Source organism: Suncus etruscus, chromosome 1 (assembly GCF_024139225.1).
Source record: "Suncus etruscus isolate mSunEtr1 chromosome 1, mSunEtr1.pri.cur, whole genome shotgun sequence".
Classification (NCBI taxonomy): domain Eukaryota; kingdom Metazoa; phylum Chordata; class Mammalia; order Eulipotyphla; family Soricidae; genus Suncus; species Suncus etruscus.
The window spans coordinates 142,879,829-142,900,376 of NC_064848.1; the positions used below are offsets into that span (position 1 = coordinate 142,879,829).

At 38.0% G+C, this 20,548-nt stretch overlaps 1 protein-coding gene across 1 annotated transcript in view; it reads left to right on the forward strand.

Annotated features, from left to right (window-relative positions):
* EXOC4 (exocyst complex component 4) overlaps positions 1-20,548 on the forward strand; it is an 871,527-nt gene that overhangs the window by 449,265 nt on the left and 401,714 nt on the right. The window lies entirely within an intron of this gene.

Here is a 20,548-nt window from a genome sequence, read left to right on the forward strand (position 1 = left end):
AGATTTACTGTCTTGCCTTTTGATTTTTCAATATTGTACATATATATGTATCCATAATTATTCTTTTAGTAAATTGGCATTTGTCAATTCTTGATCTATCAGATACCTGTGCTCTAGTAAATATAAGCAGAATCATGATTACTAACGGGGAAGATAGAATTGGGGGCTGGCAGGCAGTGGGGGAAGATAAAAAAAATACACTCTCCCCAAAATAGCAAAAAGCCCAGTCTAAACCTCTTGTTAAACAATACTGAATATCGTTTTTATATTTTTGGACTTTTCTGAACTGCAATATGCTAAAGTACACATAGTGTCAAATAAATTGGTATACATGTATTTTCCAAAGTTATATTTTAACAGATCCCTCTCTTTAAAATTGCTCTTCTTTTGAGAGACTATTTTTTCCCAAGAGATATAATTTAAAGAAGTGGCACTAAATGATTGTATATGATGTTGATTCAGTTCTTTTGATCAAAGTCATCTTGACTTTGAATCTTGACAGACGGAATTGAAAGTTATTTTTTATGTACTCTTCTGCATTTGTCTCTGATGTATTCTAGGAGTTTTGACAAATTCCAAATTTGTAGGAAATTATTTCTGTTTATTCATTAGCTAAGTGGAGATTGTTGGAGAGACATAGTCAAAATTTTCGCCTTTGAATTTATTAATTTAATTTCTTAGTAATTATTTTGGTAATAGAACTCAGATACCTTAGTACATATAACAATATGGTAGTCCTCATTCATTTTTGCTGAATTGGTCTTATTGCTTGAAGTGGGTTGGTTTGGAATTTTTTTTTAAATATTGATTTACAACTTGGGTGGATAGATGGTTAAGGTGAGGCATTTTGGTGGTGGGTGTGATGTTGGAATATTTTATGCATGAAACCTGGTCGTTAACAATATTATAAATAAAAGTGCCTTCAATTTAAAAAAGAAGATAATGACCAAAACAACCATTGTTAAATAGAAACTAAGAATAAAGTTAATGATAAAATACCAATTAATTAGATGGCTATTTTCTTAATTCCTAAATTAGATGAAAGAAATTTGATTATTCTCCTCCTCAACTTGTAACAGTTTATTTCTGAAAAATATTACTGATCAGGTTTAATGAATAGATTTTCATTAAAAATGGACATTGAAAATCTGTCCATTGAAAATCTAATTATCTTAGTGACAGTAGTATCATTTAAAAATGAGATAATGAAAATAATACCAGAAAGTGGAATGGTGATTTAGCATTTGTATTTTTTATTTATTTATTTATTTATTTTTGCAAAGTGTTTTTTAAAATCCTCACACTAGAACCCAGTGAGAATCCTGAGACTAAGACAGTCTATGATATTAATTGTACAGCAGTCTGCCTCTTTTCCCACTTCTGACTGGAAATCCATTTTCTGCTTATTTGGAGAATAGCTCACTCATTTTTTATTTTATTTTGTACCATCTGAGGTTTTGCTAAGGGCTCATTTCTGGCTTTGCACTCCTGATAGGTCTCCGGGGACCACATGGAGTGCCATAGGTTGAACCTGTGTTGACAGTATGCAAGTTGGTGTTGTCTTTCTGGCATCTCTTGATTGGGAAGAATTTTAATGAGAAAAAGACAAAAAGTTTGAATATGGGGTCAGTACGAAAAAAAAAAAGAATTCATAGGTGTAATAAATGACGAATGTGAGATTTTTATTACAAGCTCTCTGAGTGCTAATTGTATTTAGGAAAAAATAAATACAATAGGAAAACATAAACCAATTCATGTTGAAGTTAAGGACCAGAAAGACTGAAAAGTTTCAGTAATTTAGCTAGTGCCAATAGGAGTTTCTTTTCACATCAACAGAAAAGAGAATGAAGATTAATTACGGTGTAAAAGTTAAGATGTAGGAGGCATGTTTATTTGTGTATTATTTGTTAAATGTGTATGGAGGATGGATTAGGTCCTGGAGAATGAACAAGAATCTCTGCCATTGGGGTGCTTTAGTTCTGGGAACTTTCATTATTATTAAAGACTTTGTGCTGGGCCTGCCTGTGGCATAGATTCCCTCAGAAGTCCCACAGCCACCTATGTCATTATCATTCTTTCCAGTTTGAGATGAGGAATGGAGTTTTATGTGCCTCAAATGAGAAACCCAGGAAGCAACAGAAATGATCATTAAATCTCATTTTGTCCCACAGAATCCCCCCAGAGTGTACTTCTGAATTATCCTCGATGGGTCCAGTCTTTAAGTATGTCATCCCACATGTCAGTGTTCACTCATGTTAGAACATGTTAGTTTTCTCTTCTTCTTTTTTTTTAAATCTTTGAATAGTCACTTTATAGTGTTGGGCTTGGTTATAGCTTCAGAAGAAATTACATCTGATATGCTTAGTCTACTCCGGAAGTACAAAAGGCCTCTCCTCCACCATAACCACAGGAAGATTCTTAATGGGCACGCTCTTCAGTATGGTGATTCTGATATGCATTTGTCTCTTGAATACTATAGTGTAGGTAATAGCAAAGGACAGCCAATTATAATAAGGCAGCATCTGCCATGGTTGATATTGGTAGGGGTGCTATAGAAATATATATTTTTTAAAGGAATAGAATTTTAGGAGATCATTTCAAGAGAAAAATAGATCATAGAGAGAAGCAAGACAGTTCCTTGCATTACTGATCCACCCTCATGAAATGGTCCACAGACTTATGGACCTGTAGTGGCCTCTGACCAGGTCCTGTCTTAGTAGTTTCAGTTGCTATCTTTCTAGTTGTATGGGCACCAAATTTTGTGTCATGTAATTATGTCAATTGTATGTCATCCAAAACAAGGGGAAAGATATATCTGATCTGCCTAGCCTCAGTCCCCCATTACAAGGTTAGTTACTGTTATTTTTTAAAACTTCCGATCATAATTATTTATTATCACTATCACATTGATTTGTTTTTCATGTAGCAAATTTGTATTTAACAATTGCATTTGTATTTAAATATAATAAATTTCTCTAGGAAAGTATGCTGTGAGATTTCAGTATATTAAGGAAATGTCTTTTACTACTTTGCTTATAAATGTTGGTAAATTTAGATAATTTTTTAAAGTATTTATTTATTTACTTATTTAGTTATAGTTTTGGGGCCACACCGGCAATGCTCAGGTTACTCCTGACTCTGTGCTCTGAAATCACTTCTAGCAATCTCAGGGGACCATATATGATGCCAGGAATTGAACTTGGGTCCGTCCCAAGTCAGACATGTTCAAGGCAAATGCTCTACCACTGTGAAATTGCTCTGGTCTTTAATTTTTAAAGAACCTTTGTGAGTTTAATAAAAATAACTAAATAAAATATTGCATACAAGATGGTGGAGAGATAATACAGCATATACAGCACTTGACTTGCATGTGGCTGAACTGTTTATGGTCCCGTGAGCCATGGCAGAGTAATCCATAAACACAGAACCAGGAATAAACCCTGATTACGTCTGGATGTGTACTCCAAAATTATTTATATATAAATAAATATAAATCATACAATGATAATATTACTTAGAAAAGAATATTTAAAATCACAGTTCAATGTACCATACCAAAATACCATTGATTTGTATACTTTAAACAACATATTATATCTCACCATTTTGGGGACTGGAAGTCCAAGTTCAGGGTGTCAATATATCAACCCTGCTCAAGGATCTGTGGTCTACAGACAGCTACCTTCCTGCTGTAACTTCTTGTTATCAAAAGGAAGGTCATCTTTTATGTGATGCCATATGAGAGCATGACACTCCATAATGACTCCACTCCCAGAACCTGATGCCTTCCTACACTCCCCATCTTCAATAACCATCGTATAAAGGGGGTTATCAATACTTCAATCCACGTATTTGAGGTAAACAAAGCATTCAGCACTTGGGAAAGCACTTCAGAAACTGCACAGGTAATGGTGATTCTGATTTATCTGGGTCAGGCCAACCTCAGAGATGCTCCCATCACCTCTGCACCCATCTTCAAAGCACTTTTCCTGTGCTTTTAGCCAAAGGGCTAACGGCCAGGTAAATGGGGCTACCATATTGTGTGGAAACACTAGCCTATGAGAAAATGGTATGGACATGGATGCTAATTTGATGTGACTTGGTAAGAACAAGTAAGTAATACTACTTTGTGAAGGACAGAAGACAGAATGCAGTGGGTAGAGTGGTTGCCTTGCATGTGACTGACCTGAGTTCAATCCTCACCAACCTATGTTGTCCCTAGAGCCTCACCAGGAGTGATTCTGAGCACAGAGCCAGGAGTAATCCCTGAGAACCTATGAATATGACTTAAAAATCAAAATTAATCAATTATTTAAATAACTATACTAATAACTAGCATGGCAGTGTTGCAGAATGAGAGAGGTAGAATGCCTGTCTCGAATACAGGCAGGGTAGGGAAGGAGAGGGGACATTGTTGGTGGGAATGTTGCAGTGGTGAAGAGGGTATTCTGTTTATGACTGAAACCCAACTACAATCATGCTTGTAATCATGATGCCTAAATAAAGATTTTATACATTAAAGAAAAGAATATCATTTGTTTAAAAAGATTCTTTAATTAATAAGGAATGCTACAATGTGAAACCTGCCTTAAATTGAAAACACTTTTACTATACAATCAGGCAGGGAAATCAAGGCAACTCCTCCTAATTTGTTTTTAAGAGCTAAATATCAAAGCTGTTTTGCTTCGAGGTGATGGTTATATTCTGCATGTTGGACTCTGTGTGTGTGTGTGTGTGTGTGTGTGTGTGTGTTTGGTTTTTAGGCAACAGCCAATGGTAGTTAGGGTCTATTCTTGGCTCTGAGCCTTGATAATTTTCAGGGGACCTGGTATGATGCCCCAAAATAAACAAGGGTCATAGCCATAATCAAGTGCCTTAATCACCTGCATTGTATCTCTGGTCCTTTATGCATGTTTTTTAAAATGTCTTTCCAAATAAGAAAACTATTTCTTATTAGGCTCAAAATCAAACTATAGGATTTAATTTTAACAATTAAAAAACTAAAAGAGAGGGAAATTCATCATGACTGGTATATCATTTAACCAAATGAATGGTGAGGGAGGAGAATCAGTTAAGCATACTTATAGGTAAAAAGGCTGTGTGGGGGCTGATCTGCAACACTGTCTCCTCTGAATAGCAGCAATAGAAAAAAAAAGTCCTTTTTCACTGACTTGTTCCATTGGTGATTGAGGCAGTTCAGTGCACAACCAGGAAAATAATAGGTTACTTTCACAATGGTAGAAGTTTAACAAATGCTCAGTCATTCACCCTACATCATCCCTGTCGTGGGCAAGAGCTTTGCCGTCTGATATTGATGCTTTGCTTCTTTCTTATTGCCGTATTCCTTTCAGATTCAATCTGTCTGCAATGGGCCACTAAACATTTCTATTTGCTACCTGTAGAGCCAGATTATAGTACTCAGGCTGATATGAACGAGAAATGGATTTAGGGAAACTCAAAAGTAGAGCATTTCATGGATTTCTGTGGAAGGTTTCACACTCACTGATAAAATACACACAATCACTTTTGAGTGTCTCATGAAAAGTACATGGTATTAAGCAATCCGTGGATGTTTATAGGGAAAATAGTCCCAGCTAGACACCTATAAGATCCCCCAATGTTTTGATGAGCTCGAGACTATCAGTCTGTGGGGTAGTTGCCTATAGTCAATGCCTTTTTAATACCCTTTGGATATTTTTAACACTGCTTGTTTGGGAGCTCTTATGAATGCTGAACCAGTGAAGAACAGAATAAAATTTTATTTATTTTACATTATTTATATATTATATATTATTATACATGATATTATATTATTTTATAGAGTATAAGTTATTTCATGATTATACCCTAGATTTCAACCTTTTCCTACCAGCATTACATAGAAGGGGTCATTCTCATCATTCTCACTGCCTGACCATTGTGTTTTTATTTTATTTTGGGGTTATTTTGTTATTGTTTCTTAGTTTATGGGCCACATATATCTGTGCTCAGAGCTTACTCTTGGCTCTATGTTTAGGGATCATTTTCCAGTGATGTTTTGGAGACATTATGGGATATTGGGGATCAAGCCTTGGTTGACAATGGGCAAGGCATGCACCCTACCTACTGTACTGTCTCTCTCCAGCCCCCTCTTTTTTCTTTTTCTTTTTTTGTCATTTATACACATTTTCAGTTGTTTGCTGCCTGTGCTCACATCAAGCTAGTAAGCATATCAGATCCTATACATTGTCTAAATATGATCACCAAAGTCTAAAGTTGCTATGACGAGCTTCAAGGACACTTAGGAAGGATCCAGCAGAAATGGAAGTATTGAACAGTACAATATTATAAAGATCCAAGCACCATTTCATACTTATGAGGATAGCTTTACCAAAAAGAATGGGAAAAAGTGTTAGAAAAGATGTGGAAGAATATAACCTTCCTCCATTGATGGTAGGAATGTAAGAGGGGTATTTATAGTTGAAAATCTGTTTGGATAAAAAAGTTAAACATGACCTGAGGCTTTAACTACCGATATATCCCCATGAATTGAAATGAGACTCATTAAGGTACATAAATGCACAATTTTCATAACATCAATATTCGAGACCATTCATAGAAAGGTAAAGAAATTAATGGTACCTTTTTACAGTGGAGATGGTATTGATGATAAAAAGGAGGGAAATTGTGGGGTCTGAGTGATAGTGCAGCAGTAGGGCATTTGCCTTGCAGCTGACCCAGGACTGACTTCGGTTTGATTCTCAACATCCTCTATGGTCCCCCAAGCCAGGAGCAATTTCTGAGTGCATAGCCAGGAGTAACCCCTGAGCTTCACCTGGTGTGGCCCAAAACCCAAAACCCCCCCCCCAAAAAAAAAAAAAAAAGGAAGGGAAATTTTGACACATGCTACACAACATATATGATGTGTCTCCCAAAGATTTTATTCAGTGAAATAAACCAGCTCTTTTGTGTGTGTGTGTGTGTGTGTGTGTGTGTGTGTGTGTGTGTGTGTGTGTGTGTGTGGTTTTTGGGTCACACCCGGCAGTGCTCAGGGGTTTTTCCTGGCTCTGTGCTCAGAAATTGCTCCTGGCAGGCACGGGGGACCATATGGGACACCGGGGATTCGAACCGATGACCTTTTGCATGAAAGGTAAACGCCTTACCTCCATGTTATCTCTCCGGCCCCATAAACCAGCTCTTAAAGGCCATATATTCTGAGGTTCCTTTGAAAGGAAATTCATGCAATTGATAAATTCTTGTAGAAACACTTAGGTCACAATAAAAATTAAAAAAATAGAATAGAAATGATAAAAAATAAAACTACAGAGTTAAATGGAAATTTTTTGGAGATATGATATACATGTAGTATTAAAATGTTTTAAATTTAATAATGGTGCTCTGACTGTCCTAGGAACTAATAAACATTTGAGAAGCAAAAGAAAAAAAAAGAAAAGAAAAGAAAATTCAGGTTGATGGTTACAAAGGTTGAGGGAAGGGAGAATAGAAATAAGTGACTTAATAGAGAAGACTTACTTTCTAGTGATAAAATATTTTATAACTAGATAAAAGTGATGGAAGCACAACATGGTAGATGTATGTAAATATACTAAATGCCATGGCATTATTCATTTTAAAACAGTTTATTTTCTATCATGATGTGAATGTCACTTTAGTTATTTTTAGATCTAATTAGAACAGATGTGTGTTGTGATCCAGAAGAAGGGAAAGAAAGGGTTGAATAATACAAGCCTTCATATCATGTAGTTCTCTTTCTCTCTCTCTTTATTTCTCTCTCTCCTCTCTCTCTCTCTCTCTCTCTCTCTCTCTCTCTCTCTCTTTCTCTCTCTCTCTCTCTCTCTCTCTGGCTACTCCCATTAGTGCTCAGGGCTCTGAGCTTAAAAATTGCTCCTGGTAGACTCAGGGGACCATATGGGATGCCAGGAACCTAATCCAGGTCGATCCTGGGTCCACCGCATGCAAGGCAAATGTTCTACCCGCTGTGCTATTGCTCTGGTTCCAATATATCATGTAGCTTTCATGAACAATAACCATCAACTGACCTCTGCTTCTGTAGTTTCCCATAAAAGAACTGTTGAGTGAGTTATGGCAAAAGAATATAGATTATATTCATCTATCTGCCAGCTAAAAATTGAGCCTCCTTGGGATTAGGGATTATTCTTGCTTTGAAAGTTATTTTTCATGAAGGCCTCTGGTAGTCATTAATTTCATCACTCAAAAATACTTAATAAGAACCTCCATGCATTATGCTCATCTTTGTAAAGATAGCTGTGAGCCAATAAGTTATAGTGACTTTTTTTTAGAATTTAGATTTGGGTTAAGCAGAAATATTGGAGGGGGGGGGGGGAAACCAACAAGTAAACTCTTAAAAGGATTATAGAACAAGATAAGGGCTACAATGAATGTGAGAGTAAACTGAGGTACTGAAATGTGGGCACTTGGTTTCTCCCATCTCATGGAACCCACAGAGCTAGCATAGGGATCCTTGGACATGACACCTTCAGGGTGGATGGTTCTGGAGTCAAGTGTGTGTGATTGAGTCATGTAATTGATTTACCTTATGACACCAGACCCTTATTATCATTACTTTTCATTGACTACCTGGATTTTCAGGATCCAGTTCTCTTTAATTCTCACATAGTTCTTGCATTAAGTCTTAGTTTGATGACTTACAGTATTATCTTTGCCTGTTTTTTTTTAATTCAATTGTATTTTTTGGAATATGTGTATTTATTCATATGTGTGATCCAGATTATATATCTAATATGTAAGCATATATGTGTGTTATATAATATACCTGGTCAAGAGGTATATGTATGTGTGTGTTTAGTTCTATGAAACCTAAGATTATATGAACTAGTAAATGTGTTGTACATCTCAACAGCAGTATTAGAGTTCAGAGTTCGAGGCCAAGATTTAGAAATGTTTTCAAGGCACAGACATTAGATAAACAATAGACATTTTGTTTGAAAAACCTAAACTTGTATCTGGTCTTTATATGGGGGCTGGGATACTGGGACACACTCTGAAGAGCTCAGGAATTATTTCTAGTGATACTTGGAGCTCCATATATGTTGTCTGGGATTGAACCGGGATCACAGCTGCATGCAATACAAGTTCCTTACCTCCTGTATTTTCTCTTCAGCCTATGGGAAAGCTGTTTCCCAAGCATTTTCTCTGCTGACCAGTAGATTGCCCATTAAAATCTCTAATATATTCTTATGATTTAGGGAAGGGAGGGATAAAATGTGAGGCATGTTTAAAATAAGAGAGAAATTTCATTTTACCATTTTAAGTTAAAAAATTAGAGTAGTGCAGAGTTGTAAACATGGTGTTCCTAGTATTTTGAGCAAATATGGGGACTTATAATAATGTTTGCCCATATCCCTCTCTTTCACATTTTTTTCTTTTATTACTTAAGCTGTCCTTCGTTGTTCTGTCCTGCCTGTGATGAATTGAAAGGTTCTTTGCATTTTGCTAACCATGTCAGAAGACAGTATTCCTCAATTGTGAATTTTTTTTCCCTTTTTGGGCAATTCAGAAAGGAGGGGGGTGATTTTTTTTAAGAAATTGATTTAGGCAAGTCTATGGAGAGAGCAGTGATATTGGTGGTGGGGCTCACAGATATTAAACAAGTGTACAACAGCTAAATCATATAGGCTGTACACAGCCCATAAAATAATTTTAATGTAGACATGTTTTGTCATAAAATATGAAAAAAGAAATACTCTCCAATAGGAGCTTTCTTCTATAATGTTTATGTAATTGAAATTTATTTTAACATTAATTTTATAAAATCAAACAAAGTCTTATTCAATTGGCAATATTTCTTACAAGCTCTGTGTTCTTCAGGCTTAGATATAAACAGAAACAAAGTATGTTTCCTATTCTTTTAAGTAAAAACAAAAGGTATGTTAGCAAGAATTTCTATTTTCTGTTTCTCAATTATTTGAATTTAGCTTTTAAATAAAAAAGAATAAGAAAATGTTTGTATGGATAAAGGTGAATTATTAGAACTTCTGAAAAGATCTTTGTCCTTCCCAAGGTGTTCAGGTATCTACTGCCAAAGGTGGAAATAATTAAAATTGTCATTTTATGTTTAATTCAAGTTTAATAACTGGTGGAAAAGCTTTTGATGATTAAATGAGCCTTATAATTTTGCAGATGATAGAATTCATCTCCTTTTCAATTAGTGGTATTAATTTAATAAGTAAAAAAGGTGGTGTGTGTTCTCTGGTTTGCTTCTTTTGAGTCCGGGTCATTCCACAAGGTCTCACTAAAACAAAACTATTCTGTCCCATGTTGATAATGATGTTGCATATTCTATATACTTTCTTTTCAGAGGCAAAAGGATAATAATGTCTCCAATGGTTTAGAGACTCTAGGATTTCCTTTCCCTAAATAGAATCACGCCATTGTTCACAAAACAAATGAGACTTTAACTCAGCCTTAAAAATGTGGATCAGTGTTGTATATGAAAATATTTCCATAAGATTATTCTTTGCCTGTTGTCCTACCTTGACCTTCAGTGGGGACGCTGTTGAGAGCCGAATAAATAGCTTGGGTGCCAGGTGTTCAGGGTCTTTTGCCAGAGTTAGCTAGCTGGCTCTAGGTGTTTTGGAGCTAGCAGCAGGCTGACAAAGGACTCTCTGTGCCCAACCTTTTACCCTTTAACCCTCCTGTCTGTGTGGATTATTTGTGTGGATAAATATTACCAATATATCCCCCCCCCAAAGGGGCCAAGAGGATGAGAATCAATTTCTCATTCTGGGAGCTCTTTGTGGATACTCAAACAATCAACAAAGGTATAATGGGACCCAACAAATGGGGCAACAGGTCAGGGGGCCAGAGAGATAGCATGGAGGTAAGGCGTTTGCCTTTCATGCAGAAGTTCATTGGTTCGAATCCTGGCATCCCATATGGTTCCCTGAGCCTGCCAGGAGCGATTTCTGAGCTTGGAGCCAGGAGTAATCCCTGAGCGCTGCTGGGTGTGACCCAAAAACCGAAAAAAAAAAAAAATGTGGGTCAGGGGCCAGAATGATAACACAACAGGTAGGACATTTGCCTTGCATTCAGCCAACTTGGGTTTGATCCCCAGAATCCCACATGCTACCCTAAACCTGTCAGGAGCCAAGAGTAACTCCTTGAGTTACTCCAAGAGTAACTGCTGGATATGGCCCAAAAACTGAAGAAGAAGAAGAAGAAAAAAAAAGTGGGTCAGTTTTATGCCAGCAGACACTGCAGGTGGTATTTATGTGTGGTTGATTCCATCTGAATCTTTATCATCAACTAAGGTCGGGACTTGCAGATCAGAACTGGGGAGATGATTCAATGGATTGGAGCGCGTGCTTTGTATATGGGAACCTTAGGGGTAAACTCTTAAAAGAATTCCCCTGCAACTCACCAGTCAGTCCACTACTAGGTATGTCCCACAGCAAAGAGACTAATTGTACAGCTTTAACGGTTAAGGAATTGGTTTCCCTAGGGGAAAGGAAAAATTTCGAAGGCAAGCATGAGAAAAAAGAATTTGGTTCACTCAAGTCTCATTATCCTCCAAGGTGATGTTTTGGGGCCAGGGCGAAAGGGTATCCCTGACTTGGGAGACTTGGCTTCCTTAGGACCATGAATACAGCTGTCTGAAGAGATTCTGTCTGAGACAGCTGTCTAGTGTCTAGACTCTCACAGACTTTGGATGTTTTAATTCCCTTCTCTGTAGGATGCCACCACCATAGCTGTGGGCTGCTCATATAGTCATAGCCCTCAGTTTGCTAGAAGAATTGGTGTTCTGCCTCAGCAGCTGATTGCTTATCCAGGCAACATTGAAGGGTCTATAGCACCATATCTTATTGCTCTACAGTTGTTAAGTGTTTGGACCACAGGACCCAGGAGAGTAGCACAGAGGCTAAGAGTTCCTGTTTTATAAGTGTATGGCCATGAGTTCCTATCCCTGATGTGCCAGATGCCATCCTGGCAACTCAGCTATTTGCGGTCCCTGGTTCAACCAACTAATCTTCTGCCACATTGCAATTAGATTTTTACAAGCACCCCAAAAAGTAGAGTAATTGCTGGCAAACACTGCAATTAAATTATGTATGTATATGTGTGCATGTATAGGTGTGTGTAGATATTTAGCAGTGCTTTGCCCACAGCACACAGGTACACAAAGGTCCTAATAAGGCTCAGGAAATAACAGGTGTATGTATGCATGAATGAATGAAGCAATCAGTGATTGGTTTTGCATATTGGCCCTTGCCTACTCAGAGTTGAGATTGACCATGTATGATTATCTGAAATATTTCCAGTCTTTACTGCCTCTCAGTTGTTATCACCTGGAACTAGAACTTTACTGTTTCATTATGTCCACTGTGTTCACTATTCATTGAACAATTAACTATAACTCCCATATAGATTATGTATGGAATTTTCACAGATCTAAGTCTTATTTCATTTGTGCAAAGACGAACAACACCTATTGGGCTAATAAATATTGACCAGGTTTAAAACAAAATACTTCAGGCATATACAATTATCTGGGAGACCAGTTTTCAGATGACACTCTCCGGCCATTGTGAAGCCAGCAATGAAATTTCAAGGTACAGCCATTAATAAAAACATGACCACTTTGCTGCACAATCCAGAAAAACAGTGGATTTTGAGGGCCAGTGGGCAGTGGATTTTTTTTTCTTATTCCTATAAGGAAAAAGAAATGGTTACTATCTCTATAACCTTTCCCAAGGTGTAACATTATATATCTCTGGCAGCCTAGTTGATTTTACACTCCTTTATAAATGGTTTTCTGGGAAGTTTGAGAGAAAAACAAACTTTGAAGAGAGGCAAACAGCGTTTTCATCAAATTGTCGAGGATGCTTTTGGCAGCCCAACTGCTGCATTTTTTTCATGTCAGACACAAACAGTGTGAAACACTTGGAGATGCGAAACATGAACCTTAACCAGGAGACAGACAGCAGAATCTCTCTGGATTGCACTGGAAGCTTGCCCCACCCCACCATGGGTTACTCATGCCCTCACTTGATCTGAACTGCTTCTTTTTTTTTTTTTAATTTTTTTTTTATTGTGACTGAAATTCATTACACAGAATTATATACGGTCCATAGTGACAATGAATGAAGGACATTCCCACCACCAATGTTGTCCTCCCTCCACTCCTGTTCCCAGCATGTCTCCCACATATCCCTCCTTTATCCCCCAGAATCCTAGTGCAACTGGACTCCACCTTACAGCTTGTTACAGGTTGGGTATCTATTCTGTTTGGTGTTCCAGTCTGATCATTTTTTTATTTACACTACATGTTCATATGACTGGTCCTGGTATCATTCTTTTCCCCCCTCAATTTATGAGGCTGAATGATTCAAGTTATGCTATTCTGTTGGAGATAAAAAGGTTAAGGAAAAGAGAAGAAAAAATTTGGTATTAACTACTAAAAAAGAAAAAAAAATCACCGAATAATATCCACAAAAGTGAAAAAGAAAGAAAAAAGTGGAAGAAAAAAAGAGAAGGAAAATAATATCAAAAAACAAACAAAAAATAAAACAAAACAAAACTAGAAAAAGTGCTGCAAGGCAGGATTTGGTGTTACCTCATCTTTTTTTTTTTGAATAGGCACAGTAAGTGTTGGGGAAGGAAGGAAATTTCCGTGGCCTAAGAGATTCAGGGTTTCTCCACTCTTGAAGCATATTGTCATGGGAACAGCCACTGGCTCCATACCTTCTCATTGCCATATCCCAGGTTTTTTGTTTTTTGTTTTTGTGGTGTCAGGAACCTTTCCTCTCGGTTGTGAATGAGAAAATAAGGCCACTGTAGCAAGCAATCTTGGTATTTGCGCAGGTCCTAGGACAAGGCCTAGGATAGAGTTTTTAAGGTTCTAGAGGTACTGTTCCAACATTGTTGGTCTGTTCAGTTTTCTGTATCATGTGCTCCATGTTTTTGCTTGTTCCCTAAGCTGAAGTCTAGGAAATTATGGTTCCAAAGGTTCTGCTCAGTCTCTGTTGTCAGAATTGGGCCTCTGTACTAAGAAATTTTGATTTTTGTAAGAGACCTAGGTTTATAGCCTAGGGTAGGGTTTTCCTTAATGGTCTCAAGGTACTTTCTGCCCAGTCACGGTTGTCAAAGTCAGTTTTCTGTAGTTAGCGCTCTTTTTTTCATAGTTCAAAGGACAATACATCTTCTGATTTCAACTTAGTGTTAGGTGATGTGATAGGATCTCCTGGTCTTAGGTCAAGTTGTCATTTCCTCGCTGTCCTCATTGTCATATTAACACTGGCACAAGTATATCTCCCAATGGAGCTTATGAACTGCTTCTTATTTCAAGAAGCATTTGGTGATAAAATGGATCTTTGTAGCATTAAATAAGAACCTTTCAATTTTCTAAAGTCAATATGCAGCTCAGTCCTGTTTAATGTGAGCAGGTTTGTTTTGCTCAATACCTTTTGCTTCAGGTAGATTTGCCCTACATTCACTATTTCCATCCAATTAAGGGAAAATGGAGAACTTGAAATGCAGAGACTGCCTCCTTTTTGCTACTAAATTAATGGGCTGGCCCTGGGTTGGGGGGGGGGGGGTAAAGATGGGAAACTGTGGAGCTTCATTTACATTCTTACATCAAGATGAGGAAAAGTATCTGCATTTTGTACATTTATCAGCAGTACCATCATCCCACAGTCGACTCTTCCATACTCTAAGGGGCTTATTATAAAGAAAAATACTTTCAAGTACTATCAAGCTTACTTTCTGAGTATTAACCTATTGGGGGTCCGCGTAGCATCCTGAGGGAGATGACTGAGAATCAAACCCGATAATTGGAAACATTAACAAGATAGAATCTTCCTTCCCCACGGAAGTAGTTTGGTGTGGTGGCCACCAGTGGTATGGTTACAAGTCGAGGCTTCATTAGTGTTGCTAATGTTGCTACCACAGCAGCAGTTGTATTTCATCCTGCTCCTCATGGCTCACTGTTAGAGTGAGAGAACGAAAAACACAGGCCTGGATGTGAAGTGGGAGAGGTCTGTGTTTTTCTGAATATTAGTCCTAATACACAAGATTTAGTTCACAGCCTCCCCATCAACTAACAGTGCCAACTACAAGTGATTGCTAGGCCGGTGTCTATGCAGGCAGGTGTTTATTTACTGAAAGACCATGGGCTTTACATTTTACAAACAGAGGTACAACCACAGTGCATTGTGAACTGTCTTCATCAAAATGAATTAACAGTAAAAAGTCTCAGAAGAAGAAATCCTATCTTCTACCTAGACTAATGGACAGGGTAATGCCTCCTTTCTGGGTCTTAAGTCTGGCAGGCCTTCTTTTAGCTAATAGTTAAGATTCTTAATGGAGTCTCCTGAATGTCAGGTCCTCTGACCTCCAGTTTCACTGTGCATGCTCTAGCTCATGTCACCTGACCCCTTAGCATGTGGCGTGTTGGCACAGGGTTATCAGGAAAGCAGTGCAGGGCTCCTGATGTAACTTGCTGGCAGAATGCCTGCTTTGCATAATTAAGGTCCAGGCTTGGTCCCCAGCCTATAATAACACAATTAGACAAATGGATAAAAATCTGTGTAAGAAAGTGAACACCTATTATCTACTCACGTAACCAAATGGGCTGGCTCCTGAGAATATCAGTATTTGAGAATTCCAAGTAAAAGCACACCAAACTTGAGGCTTTTGCGATGTTTGTAACAATAGGCAATTCTGAGCTCTTCAGTGTCCTGTGTCATCTGATGGTCTGCCTATTTTTGACTTTGTCCCACAAAGTCCACTGCACACTATGTGCAAGATGTCCTGGTCTGCCTCCTTATCATCTGTTCTGTGATCTTGCTGTCTGTGCTCTTTCTCCCATTTGTTTTGCAGTTGTTCTTTAGTCATGCAAAGAGAGAAGGAATGCTGTGTTTCTAGTGTCTGCCTAGGCATAGGTGAGGCTGCTATCTGTGTATTCTGGGCTTAGAATGAAAGTAACTTACTCTGTACCTCACTCTGAAATACTTTGTTACCCCCATCCCTCACCATTTCCACCATTTGTACTAACTAGATGTCTTCTCTCCATTGCTGCCTTACCACTGTGATTATGGAGAAAATTAACAAAAGAGCCTTTGTCTCAGACTCAGGAATTTTTTTGCTTTTTCCCTCTGCCAAGTATCCATGAAATGGTACAGGAAAGTTAGCTAGTTCACACAGGGAATAAAACTTTCCTTCTAGTGCTTGACAGAGTTAAGTGTGCATGTACTGATTCTGAAGTTGGGGTTAAGAGTCTGTTGGGTGTAGTTGCAACTGCCTGTGAGTTCTGGCAAGCAAGAGGATATTAGAACTAAAGACATATAAAAGGTAAATGTAGAATTCATGCTAACTAGGGCTTTCCACTTAACTGCTGGGGTGTGAGAGCCTCAGAGCCCTTCTTTCATCACTTTGAAATGCTGGAAATCGATTGATGATGTCTATTGATTTTGAGAGTTTAAGACATAAAACTAGAGTTAACCAGTTTATCTAGGTCCACATAAGCTACAGACACTCAACATTTCTACCTGAGTTTATTAAATTCCTGTTGCTTTTTCATTTATCCGAGGTTCAGGACAAAATGAGAGAGCTTTTCCTTGGAGAAAAGTAGTAGTTGATTTCTTTCTCCTTGAGAAAATTAAGATTCTGGAATCAACAGAACATTAAAGATGAAATTTATCTTTTTCATAAAGAAGGTAAGTTGGGCATTGTTGAACTGCTCTGGGCAATTACATGTCTCTCTTAGTAGTCAATTTGGAAACATTATTGAAACTATAGGTTTCTAGTATAATGAACTGGCCCAGTAAGCAGAAACCACCACTATCAGGCAATTCAGCTCAAATTCTAAGCATTTTAAAGGTCATTGGGAAAGAGAAAATAATACATTAATTTTTACTAGAGTTTTCATTTAAGCATGTTCTCTGAAAATCAATGTAAAATTTTCTAGCCCTTCAAAATGCAAAGTGGTGGTTAATATCACTGCTCAAAACTGCCCTAAATTGTTGTATTTTTAAACAAGCACACTTTGAGCTCTGCCCTTCCTACATGCATTTGCCTTCTCAGATTGGATTATTGCCTTACGGCTGCAGTAGCAGGAAAAATAAATTTGTCAGTCTGAATTCGACTTCTGCATTTATTATTGAGGGTGCTCTTAACCTTTTCCTAGGTCACTGATCATCCAGAGATCTGCCTTGATTCATATGCTCCGGAGAATAAAAATTCCTTTCTTTCTGTGAGTTATTTACAAGTGAAATGTACCTTCTCCATTTACATTAATAATCCTAAATTATTTACCTGCTTTGGAATTCAGACCTTGCAGATTTGCCCGGTGAAAGCTGTCAGACAAGTGAATGTATTTGTGCTTCTCGTCTGTTACTCATTAAAGTAGCAGATTTGGGGTTCTTGGCAAAAGTACTTAGTGCTCTAAAGGGGAGAAAAGGGAAAAAGAAGTCAAATGATCCATAGCAGAGTCAGAGTCCCCGCAGCTGCCACCAGGCCCTGTCACAGCCTCTATTCAACCTTCCCTGATTGTATTCATTCTTCCCTGATCTTCCTGGGGCTTTCAAGTTCCAGGTGACATTGTTTTTAGAGTCCAGGATGCAGGAGAGAAGAGGAAAGTAGGGTCTGAGAGAAGCCTGAGGCTTTTCAAAAAGAGAAATAGTGTCTATCTCTGGGCAAAAATATAGTAATACCTCTTTATTTATTGGAGGGGGTACTTTGGGCCGCACCCATGGGTACTCAAGGCTTATTCCTGGTCTGCACTCTGAGACCTCTTTGGCAGTGCTGAGGGACATTTTATGGTATTGGGAAGCTGCACGTTAGATAAACACCCTACCCACTTTACCCTCTTTACAGCCTGACAATACCATGTTATCTTAGGCAGCTAATGACATCTCTTTTGTCTTCTCTAAAAGTGCACCCTGACTTAGATGAACATGTGATTATTAGTCAGACCAGGCTAGGGCATGAGTGGAAAATTCTATTCTCATGGTGAATCTCAGGTTCTCCCTTTTGACTAAGGCAGATCATGCTCTTGGGCTGCTAATGACAGAGATTGTGGGATAGAAAGGCAGAGTATGTTTTCTTCAAGCAGCTGCTTCCCAGGGTTCCTCCCTTGTTGCTGACTATCAGGACTGATTACAGAACTTTCCAGAAGCTTGTAATCTCTTACTAGACAGAATAGTAATTGTATGTGACACAATCAAACTTTGAGGATAGTGGAAAACACCAGATTCTAAACTTTCATCTGGAAGTGGAATAACCTCTTTTATTCTTAGGTAGTAATGATGAATTTTTAGGATGCCTCTTTAGTCTCATTATTAAACTGTTGCCATTCACTCAGCAAATACTTAATCACTTAGCAAATACTTCCTGAGTGACTTCTCTGTACCTACTCTGATCTGAATCCCAGTGAAGGATCCAAGAGCAATACACGGGAAATTGTTGCTTTAGGAAACTTCACTCTGTGAGGATTGTTAGTGATGTCATATTACTTCATTTGTGATCATAAACTATATCCACTAAGTCAGTGGTGTTTAGTGCCCTGGAGACCAAGTGGGGAAGCCAGTTCATCAGGAAAGGGGTGTTTGGTGACGATATTGAGGAGAAGACAAGGGAGTTAAGGGGTTATTGTAGCAGTGTTGAAGGACAGGTGCTTACATATAGGGAACAGCCTTACATAAGGCTGAGACAAGTGTCTGGCTGGCATCTAGAGGGTTCTCTGAGGCAGCCTACATGGTTGGATGTCATGTGGGCTGAGGGAGAGTACTAGAATGGAAACAGAGGTGTGTTGGGGACTAGGAATGGAGGGTGGTATCATAGCTGACCCTAGACTAGAGTTGGACATCAGATCACAAAATAATCTACTGGGTTTGGAGACATGAATAGAAATGCTTTAGAACTTCAATAGTACTGAACTGCAGAACTTTACTTGCTGCAGGAAATGATTTGTCATATGTGGGTCCATTCAGAGAAGCCGCCAACCATTGTGTGTGACCACCAAGCACTAGATGCCCCTCAGGAAGTGAGTTGTTTTTTTGTTTTGTTTTGTTTTGTTTTGTTTTGTTTTTTATGTACTGCAACCTTGATTTGAATGACATGATTTTACATTCTCACCAGCTGCTTTTGGGTCAAAGGACATAGGAAGCAATGACACAGATGTTAGAGGACACCTAGAGAAGTAATTTTAATCCTCCAGATGAGAGACTTGCAAGTTTTTGCTGTGTTTATTTGTTTTTGTTGTTTTGGTAAAATGTCACATTGTGAACATCCGCAGCTTTGGAAAATCTTCACATACTGTTCAAGTAGCTTTGGGAGTTGAGAAGAGAGATATTTCAGAGTATTTCAAAGAAAAGTATTAAAACCATAGGTATGTGTTCTCCCAGAGTGAGAGTCTTAAAAGAAAATATCTGAGGACTGACTTCTGGCATCCTTGGTGAGTTAAAACAGATAATGAAGGGCTGGGGAGAGATGGCTCGGAGGCATGTGCTTTCCACATTTAATCTGCAATACCAAATGGTCCTCTGAGCACCTCTAGGTATGCTCCCCCCAAATACAGATAAAACACAGCAAAGGGTCTGCCAAGGAGGGTCACATCCACCCAGAAAGTGATGTCCTGGGAGCCAAATAAAAGTGTGCCAATACTAATCACATGCCCCTGGGACCTAGTGATTATAATTGTATTTATACAGCCTGTTACTCATTGGAAACACACTATTTTGTACTGATTCTTACTGACTTGGAATATTCAGCCCTTTGTTAAAATCTCATAATAGTTCCCTCTTACCTACAAAATAAGTCCATATTCTTGTCCTACTGTTTCTATTTTCATATGGTTCTGGGCCAGACCAAGGTTCTTTTTCACATATCACCAGTTGGCCCTACCATGTTCTATTTCCTTCATTGTTCTGTCTACATAGTTTTCTGTTAGGAAGGTCTTTCTGTCACTTTTATCTGTTAAAATTGTAGAAGTTCATTATGAACCCCAATATTCCCTCCTCTCACCCATTTTTAAAATTTTATCAGGTCCTACAATGTCTCTTATTCCACATTCTATCAAAATTGTTTCAGTGTCCAATGTAATTTTAGTTTTTCAGGAGTAGAAACATAGCTCTAGAATGGCATATACTTTGAGCAGTGAGAATGGATCAAATTAAATCTTTATTTTTAATTTATTGAAAGAAAATACATCACATAGTTGACACAATTGATCATAATACATTTGTTTCAGAAAGAACAAAGGCAAAGTTATTAAAAAGAAATAGAAAAACTAAAGCGATGGAAGAAAAATAAAAAGTTCAGTAGCAAGTATATTTTTGAAAATCATTGAATCACCAATTAACTCATTAAAGGCCTAACAGACGGTTTAGTAAGCTTTGCTTCTCTTTTTTTTTTAAAGGATAAGAATTAAAGAAATACAGTAAGAATGGTGTTAGAGTGGCAATTGTTGTTTGCATAGGCCCAGCAAAATATGGGGGACATGGAAAGGGCTTTGGCCTATATACAAGGAGACCTTACCCCTCAAGTTTTCTGGCATAAGACCAACCCT